The following is a 9,670-nucleotide window of genomic DNA, read 5'->3' as shown; positions in this document are numbered from 1 at the left end:
TTTCTGTTTTGTCCATGAAGGATTAAAAAAAAATGATAAATTTTAATCCTAAGAAAGAAAATGAAAATTGCTGAGAGGAAAACCTAAAGTCTTGAGAATAGCAAAAAAATTGGCTTTTTAAAAGACTTGGAATACCTTTGTGAGGTTAACTACATGACTGGGTTTTTATTATTGGATAATATCCAGTCACATATGTTCTGAAATTAAATACATATGGCAGGCACTGTGTTAAGCAAATATAAGGATGAATAAGCCATGGCTCCTACCCTTAAGAATCTTACAGTTGAGAGCGGTAATTCTCAAGTTGGCCATACATAAGAATCACTGCGAGAATTTTGAACACTACTAGTGCTCAGATACGACCCCAGATCAATTAAATCAGAATCTTGGGTTAGAGTTGAGGCATCAGTATTTTTAAAGCTTCCCAATTGCTTCCAGTTTGCAGCTAAGGTTGAAGACAAATTTATGAACAAATAAAATTCAGCATAACTTTATATAATAGAAGTATATATCCAGTTATATTGAGGCACAGAGAAATAAACATCCAAATGTTAATTTATGGAAGTTTCATGAATTTGAGTATTATCCCTATTGCAAAAGAGACAGAAATTCAAATACAAAAAAAGAGAAATTCAAATACATAATTTATATTAAAATAAACAAAAGATGAGGAAACTTTAAGACCACTTTAAAGCATAGCCTTTGTCAAATGAGGAAAATATGAATAAATGCAAGAAATAGCTTTTGATGCCAAACTTCCCTGAAGTCCATAGAGTCACATATACTATACCAGAAGATTGTTTTTTCCAGAAGATTTTTATCTTTATATAAAAAATTCCAGATGAATTATTAAATAACCAAAAAGAAAATAAAAGTTAAAGAGTGATATTTGATTATAATTACCATATACTGTAGTCATTCAAATATTGGTCTGGGAATACATATTAATTAAATCCTTGTAGAACCATGCAAATGTTATACATTCTAATGTGTAGTAGTAATTAATTTAATGGCCAAAGTGGATAATCATACCTGCTCTCAATTTTTTTCTAGACAGATTAATTTAGTCTGTGCTCTATGATGTGGAAATCTAGCTTGTCAAGTGAGCATTTATTCAGTTAATGCAGCAGATCCCATACTACTGATTGGGAAATATTTGAGTCAGTTTTGAATAGATTCCATGATCTATTCCTGTACATATATAAGAATTTTTCCCTCTATTTTGAATAAACTATAATTTTGAAAGAGAGTAAATACTGTGCTATGACACACAGTTTGCACAAAGAGTGGGAATTGTTAATTGTTAATGTTGTTAATACACATTTGTTGGGGCACCTGGGTGGCTCAGTCGGTTAAGCATCTGCTCTCGGCTCGGGTCATGATCCCAGGGTCCTGGGATTGAGCCCCGCATTGGACTCCCTGCTCCTTGGGAGGCCTGCTTCTCTCTCTGCCTGCAGCTCCCCCTGCTTGTGTTCCTTATCTCGCTGTCTCTCTCTGTCAAATAAATAAATAAAATGTTTTTTAAAAAAATAAAAAAAAATACACATTTGCCTCCATACATTTATTACAGTTCAGTCTTGGGCTCCTGCAATCTTCCTCTTTAAAGTATAGCTTAGAGAATCTATATTTGAAAAAGGATGACTGAGAGACTTGCTAACTAAACATTTATCTTCTAATTTCTAAGCTTTATGAAAAAACAATTTAGAAACTGAAATCCACATACCTGGACATCATTAACCTACTTCTTTAGAATAAAACATCCAAGTGAAATGATCACATGAAATATGTCCTTGCATCTTCTGCAAAAGCACTTTTGAGGGAATCTCCCATCATGTTGTTCAATATGACTTGCATAAAGATTATTAATAAATTACTTTTCAGTTTTGAGAAAAATAATGTTTCTATTGTCACATTTATTTTAATATAAAGGACAATATTATAAATGTCAAATTACTCATCCACTCTCATATTTGCAATACCATAGCTATCTATAACACTATGTGACATTTGGGGCTTTCTTTTTAATTTTTTTAAATTTTTATTTCTAGGAAACTTTGAGCTAAATTTCATGTTCAATTACAGTAACTGTATTAGCCTAAGTTCTTGGAATATTTAATTTCTCCAAATTCTTGTCATTTTACATTTTCTTTTTTTAATTTTATGATTGCTTTTTATGTGTACTTTATTTTAAATTGTATCAAAATTTAATCACAGTATGCAGGGTAGAAACCATGTTAAAAGAAAGTATTTGTAAGAGGTATTATGAGAAGTTCAATAACTACATGCATTATTTGGATTTACTCAGGTTCAACTTCTTCTTTGTCTTTTAAAATATAATATTTAAAAGTAATCCCACTTTCACTAAAGAATGCATTGCTAAGTGGTAAAGAATGTCATTGGTTTTGTTTATATTATCCGTGAAATGTATGTCTGTTTGGAACATAAATTTAAAATCTAGGATTACAGAAGCTGTCTATTCTGTCTAATGACAAAACACCTAGAAGTAGTGCCCAGACATATTTGCCTATTTGGCTAGGTTTAGTTAGGTTTACTTACTTAAACATCCAAAATGATGATGGATATCGTAGGTAGAGACTACAAAATGATAGTAAATTAACTGCTATTCTGATTTTTCAATATTAACACATTTTATTGGTAACATTTGTAAGTTAACTTTCCAAAGTGTATTCATTTAATGACACCTGCTTTAAGAGGCTAATGAGATAAAGTGCATATACTTCCAAAACTCAAATATTATCTAGTTCAATTTCAATAATAATGTGTTCTAAAATATCTAATAAACATTTTTCCCACCTGTGAAAACATCAGTTCTAGCAATACCAGGATTGTAGCTTATGCTTTTTTAAAAATCAATTTTATGTCATATTCTTTCCCAACACATTTTTGTTTTCATCATTTATGTGTCTTATGAAACTACAGGAAGTGACACCTGTGCAGTAATAGAATGGATGCCAAGAAGTATTTTAGTCACTACTCTATCTGCATTTTTAAAATAGCTGTTTCTCTTAGATAAACAATTCAAACTGATGACATAATATAAATATATATACACATGTAATGATGTAGGGTTACATCATGTCACACTCTGTATGCCAAAATAATGAACAGTTATAATGCAAGCAGCCTAATTTTCATGGATCTAAATTTCATCACTTGTTCTTTCCAAGGAAATTCAGATTTATACAAGTGGCATCTTGAAAAGATTTTTACTCTTGCACCATGTTCAGTATGTGAGGAAATGTACCAGTTAATGTATTTTCACATGTAATATAGAGATAGATTAGAAATGTCTATTAACTTCTGGCCCAGTTCAGAACGTAAGAGAAATTTCTTTAGATTTGCACTATCCAATATGGTAGCCACTAGTGCCATATGGTTCAAATTACATTTTAATTAAATTAAATTAAAAACTCAGTTCTTCAGTTGCACTAGACACATTTCAAGTGTTAAATAGTCTCTTGTGGCTAGTGGCTACCATACTGGACCATAAAGAACACTCCTTTAATGCAAAAATTTCTGCATGGTACATGGATAACCTAGAACCTCATCTCACCAACTGCATTCCAATTGAAGAACCCTACTCTACATAATTAATGGAAAAATTGCACAAATATAAAATGTTTCCACCCTCATGTTGATATGAATTTGTTCTAATATCATAAAAATTTTCATCTCATATAATCTAAGGCTTTGTCATTAGGGAATAAGACATACCTTATAACTTGGATTTAAATTTTACAACTACAGAAGGATAAAATTAGGAAATCTCCTGCAAGATACTTAGGAAATTGATAAATTGCTCTCTGGGAAGTTATGACAATGTTCCTCTTCTTAAATTTTGTAATCATTGATAATTATATATAGCTTTATTTTTATAAAGGTTTTTATGCATTTTTCACAGCTTTATGTTTTTACACACAAATATGCCTATAAAATTATACTTTCTAAATTAATCTACAATCATTGATTTCTCTTTTTACATAGTAATGTTTGATACACTAATATACTTGAAGAAATTAATATGTGATAAATTACTAATTCTGGATAATGCAACACTAAGAGAAAACATTTTTATTTCAACCATTGCTGACAAATTTCCTAAAATAACTAGTCTATTTTATGCCTTAACATATCTAGTAACCTGAAAATAATACATCATTTTTTTATAATTTCTACTCTAGCAGTACTTCTGTGTTCAAAATATGAAGTATATTTTGATAGGTAGCACTGTTGCCTTTCACAGATGTAAGGCATAGGGATGGATATTGAGCCATCTGATCTAATTCCTTTTATAATAACTTCCTGAATCATTATCCACCCAATGCTTGAAATTGTCCACTAGTGTAGAACCCTGCAACTAATTTATATGGGCTTCATTCAATCAACCCAATCATTTATAGATTCTGGGGGAATGAATGCAAACTCATATTCCTTGCTCTCAAAAAACTGTTTAGTGAAGGGTTCTGGTAAACAAGCAAGCGATTATAATGAAGTATGAGAAATACAACCATATGACTAATTATGGAAGTTAAGGAAGAAGTATAGAAAGTAATTAAAATAATTATTGAGCTTTTATTATGTGATAGACACTTTGACTTGCTTGGTCATTTTCCATAAGGAGCTTCACCTGCCTCACTTGTCGCCGAATGAGACCACCAGAATGCTCAAAAATCTCTAGCGAATACTGAATTGTGGAGGAATTTGGAAAGAAGACAAACTGAAGTTTCCATTCCATAGATACCGTAGGTGCACCTTTCCAGTCTGTGGATGTAGATGGGTACAGAGAGCTGGCCACTTGTGTGAAGATGAATTAAGTGCTTCTAATACTGCAACTGAAAGATTTCGGGAAGACACTGTTAAATCACTTTTTTTTTTTATAATAAGGATGTCAGTGAAAAAGTGCTACTTTGGCAAGGAGATGTGACATTACTGATGTATACAACAATTGTGCATACCAGCAGTGAATGTCTCACAGATAAGAATCCTGTGTCAGAAAATATCTTCCTGTCTATGGGTCCTGATTTGAAAGAGGAACTCCAAAAACTTAAAGGTTGCTGAACAGGCGAAGCAAAATTGACAAAAGGATTATAGCCACCCACATCATTTACACAGCAGCACCTAAATATAAGAGCTGCTATCAAATAGCAGCTGAGGGTTCCCTGCACAGCTGCTACAGAAATGGACTTCAGTTGGCAAAAGAGCAATGTCTTCTGTTGGATTCTGTGTCATCAGTTCTGCAAAACAAGTTATCCTTAGAGAATGCAACATACATAGCTCTTTACACCGTAAGCAAATTCCTAGAGATTCATGAAGAGACCACCAAAAAAGGAACATTTGCAGTCTCTAAACCTGAAGAGGCTACTTACCAAGATCTGCTACCTCCATAGTTCTCAAGGTCATTAAAGGAGGAGAGCCAATCATGGCCATACCTGCCTGCAGATATTGGAAATGTAGTAAAGGGCTTTGTGGTACCTGAATGGCAGGTTAGAATAAGTGCAAAACCTGGTGAGCCAGAGGACAGGTGGCTTGAAGAAGACTTGAAGAAGGTGAGTCATGTGAAAATTGGTGGCACAGCATAGCAGGCAGGGGGAATGGTGGCACAAAGGCCCTAAGGCAGGAGAAGAACACCTAACATGTGAGAGGAACATGAGGACCAGAGAAGTCAAAGTGGTAATAGAATCCAGATCACTAAAGTCCTGGTAGAGCATTGTAAGTACATCAGCTTTAGCCTGAGCAAGAAAGAAAGACATTTAGGGGTTTTGAGCAGGGATGTTATGATTGGACTTCCATGTTTAGAGATTTAATAGTGACTGGCTCAGGGAGATTAGGTTGTAGGGAAACAAGGATGACCTGTAAAATTGGTTAAGAAACTATGGCAAGAATTCTAGCCAGAGATGGCAGTGGCTATATCTGGCGTGGTGGTAGGAAGTGGAAGTGGAAATGGTGACAAGTGGCCAGAAGCTGGATTTATTTTAAACGTCCAGCTAATAGGATTTCCTGAGGGATTGGATATTAAGTGTGAGGACAATACTCTTTTTGACCTACCAGCAAAGTGAGCAGAGTTGTAATTAAATGAAATATGAAAAGGGAGCATGGAGCAGGCTTTAGGGGAGATTGAAAGTTTAGTTTGGGACATGTTAAGTTTGGAACATTTACTGAACATCCAAGCAGAGAGGGATATATGCATCGGGACTTTGGAAAGATGTCTGGACTAGAGACGTAATGTGATGGTCATCAGTGCTGAGATAATATTCAAAGCCATGAAATAGCCAAGGGGATGGGTGCAGATAAAGAAGAGAAGAGAGCTAAGGACCTAGCTGTGGGGAATGTCAACATTAAGAGATTAGGAGAATACAAGAAAACCCAAAGGAGATTGAATGACCAGTGAGTGGGAGAAGAAAATAAGAGAAGCGTAGTGCCTTAAAAGGCAAGTGAGAAAGGATATTGATCAAATATGTGTACTCAATTTTGTTAAATACTGCTGACAATTCCAGTAAGATAAGAAAACTTAGATATTGGTAGAGAGGATGTGTAAGAGAAGAAAGAATCAAAGGAATGCTTGGACAACATGCTTGGGCAACTGAATGCATGATGTCTCAATTCGATGGGATTAAGAATTTCGGAGGAGCAGGACTGCGGGAGAGATAATGTGCCAAGCATTTGGCATACACCCCAGGGCACCACAAACACACACCCAGGGTGGTCTAGTCTTTCCAGTGCCCCACGGGAGTGGCCAGGTGTGGACCAAGGTCCAGATTGGCAGAAGCAAGGGCCAGAACAGCAGCCATAGCAGTGAGAGATGGTGGCAGGTGCTGTGGCTCCTTGAGAGAGGAGGGCTTTGAATGGGGCAGCACCAAGCCCACGAGTCTGTGCCTGCAGCATCGCACAGATAGCAAAGCCCTGGCCTGAGCCCCCGTGCAGGCCAAGTTAGCTATCAGGTACCAAATGTTGTCTGTGCATTATCAGAAAATAAAAATGTTCACATAAACATTGCAGTAAAGGATGAAAGAAAGATAATAGAATTTTTCAGTTTACAATCTGCTGCCATATTTCAAAGCACAGAGACACAGATGTAATAGAAATTAAATTTAGAATGGCCACACTTGACAGAAAAGAACGATATTTTTACATGAAACTTTGGATGAATCAATTACTAATGAAGAAGGCAATTTTAAAACTATTTGTTTTCTTGTAATTGAAGTTATAGCTATAAAATACACAGACAAGTATTTTGAAATTTTGAATTATATACAAATCATGAAGCCATTTTTGTCTTTTTTACAATAACCAGTAGTTACAGGAAATGTCAGTGAAAACATTAAAATGCTATTATATCAATTTACATTTAAAATATTAATTATATTAGATTTATATTATTAGTTATAACAGGCAACTGAAACTGATTTATATGAAGTGTTAACTGTCTCTAAAAAAACTGTTTCTCAAGAGTTATCAGCCCTAGATATATTAAAATTTATACTTCAAAATAATTTGTCAGAAACGTATCCCAATGTTTTCAAAACCTGTAAAACACTATGAAGAGTTCTAGTAACAGTTGCACCAGCAGAAAGATTCTTCTCAAAATCAAAAATTATTTGCAAACTTACATTAGCCAAGATTAACTAAAGTCACCTTCAATTATGTTGACTGAAAATGAGTTAATGGCCAAATATACAAAATTTCTGAAAAGTAAGCCAGGAAAATCTTATCACCAATCAAGATGTCACATTAATAAAGTATTATTGTTTATTATATTATATAAAGTTATACCAAAATATTATTTTTTTGCAATTTTGTTTTGCAAGTTTGTTGCTACTCATGTATCCATTGTTAATAAGTGTATAATAAAATATTTTTAAAAGCAAAAGGCTTTAGTACTTTTTACTGTACTTTTTTCCTGATTCTTATCATAGGGGTTCCATTTATATTTGACACAGGTCCCCACATATTGTGTAGCCAACTCTGGTAAGAAGTTGATTTGCTGAGGTATGCCATTTCAGAGAATAGAAGGTTTTTGAAAAAGAGAAACAGTGGAAAAATAGTTATTTTTTTAAAGATTTTATTTATTTATTTGAGAGAGAGAGTGAGAGAGAGAGAGAGAGAGAGAGCGCGCACATGAGAGGGGGAGGGCCAGAGGGAGAAGCAGACCCCCTACTGAGCAGTCCCGATGCGGGACTCAATCCAGGGACTCCAGGATCATGACCTGAGCCAAAGGCAGTTGCTTAACCAACTGAGCCACCCAGGCGCCCAGAGGAAAAATAGTTAAAGTATGGAATGGTTTGGGAATGAGAATAAGGAAGAGGTTACATGAAGTGGGTGGGAGTGTTCATATATATTAGGCAGCGCCCAGAGACATTCAGAGTGCTAGAATAGATTGGACAAGTTGAAAAATTGCCAATAGGATTAGTCCCAGCAGACCCCTGGTTGCCTGGAGTTGAGAGCAAGAAGGGAAAGGGGCTAAGGAATCAGACTTATCTCACCTGTATTATCTAAATGCTGGTTACTTGCAATTTCCCTTTATGATGCTTTTCAGCTAGCTGCCCTCCTCTGAAGAATTCCTCAGGGAAATCATTACCTTCATTCTGTGCATTGGTAAGAAGTTACCCTTTCTGAAGTATTAGTATGCAGTTACCCATGAGATGTAGCTCTACAGCAAAGTAGTACCTTCACTCTCTGTGACTGCTGCTTGGAGGCTCATGTTTGAAATCAGTCGTTCAATTCTCAGTCCTGGCTTTGCTATTAAACAAGACACATCTGTCCTTTCTCTTTACCTTTGGGTCTCTGAAAGGCAAATGGCCTATCCTTTCAGGGTGCTTCCTCAAGGGTGTTTGTAAGAACATCATATTCTAAATGTTAACATCCACCATTCCAATTGGGTGAAAAACAAAATCCTGATTCTGCAGAATGGCAAAAATCTATTCAAATTTTTTATGTGTGGGTGTGATATTGAGCATATCAGTTTGCTAGAGCTGCCATAAAAAAACTGCACAAACTGGATGGCTTAAACAACAGAAGTTTATTTTCCTATAGTTCTGGAAACTGGAAGTCCAAGATCAAGATGTTGGTAGGTTGGTTTCCTTTGAGGCCTCTCTCTTTGGCTTGCAGATGACTGCCCATTTGGTGCCACTTTACCTGGTTGTGTCTCTCTGTGCATATCTGCCTGTGGTTTCCATGTGTGTCCAAATTTCCTCTTCTCATAAACACACCAATCAGATCATATTATAGCCACCCTCATGGCCTTATTTTGATGTAATCACAGTTGTAAGGGCCCTATCTTTAAATATGATCACATTATAAGGTTCTGGGGCTTAGAGATACAATGTATGAATTTGGGAAGGGGGACACAACTGAGCCCATAACACTGATGAACAAGTCATGTTATTTATATAGAGCAGGGGTGACCAACAAAGCTCCTTGTAGAAATCAGAAAGAAAACACGCATGGGTAAAAAGGGCTAGGTAGAGGAAAACAGCAACATACAAGGAGGGTAGATCTTATAGAAGAAAAGCAATTTCTCTGACAGGATATTGGATCTTTTGATTGTGTTCAAGAGAAGCCAAAAATCTGGATGATTATGTTAATATACTATGTATGTTTAGAATACACACACACACACACACACACACACACACACACACACACACACACA

General features: G+C 35.3%; 1 pseudogene; it reads left to right on the top strand.

Annotated features, from left to right (window-relative positions):
* Positions 1-255: 255 nt before the first annotated feature.
* On the top strand, positions 256-5,600 carry LOC112810701 (ganglioside-induced differentiation-associated protein 2 pseudogene; annotated as a pseudogene).
* Positions 5,601-9,670: the final 4,070 nt, after the last annotated feature.

Source organism: Callorhinus ursinus, unplaced genomic scaffold (genome assembly GCF_003265705.2).
Source record: "Callorhinus ursinus isolate GAN/ISIS: 27379988/994484 unplaced genomic scaffold, GSC_fseal_2.0 scaffold2, whole genome shotgun sequence".
NCBI lineage: Eukaryota > Metazoa > Chordata > Mammalia > Carnivora > Otariidae > Callorhinus > Callorhinus ursinus.
The sequence above is the reverse complement of the archived record's forward strand: the minus strand, read 5'-3'. Positions and strand labels throughout refer to the sequence as shown.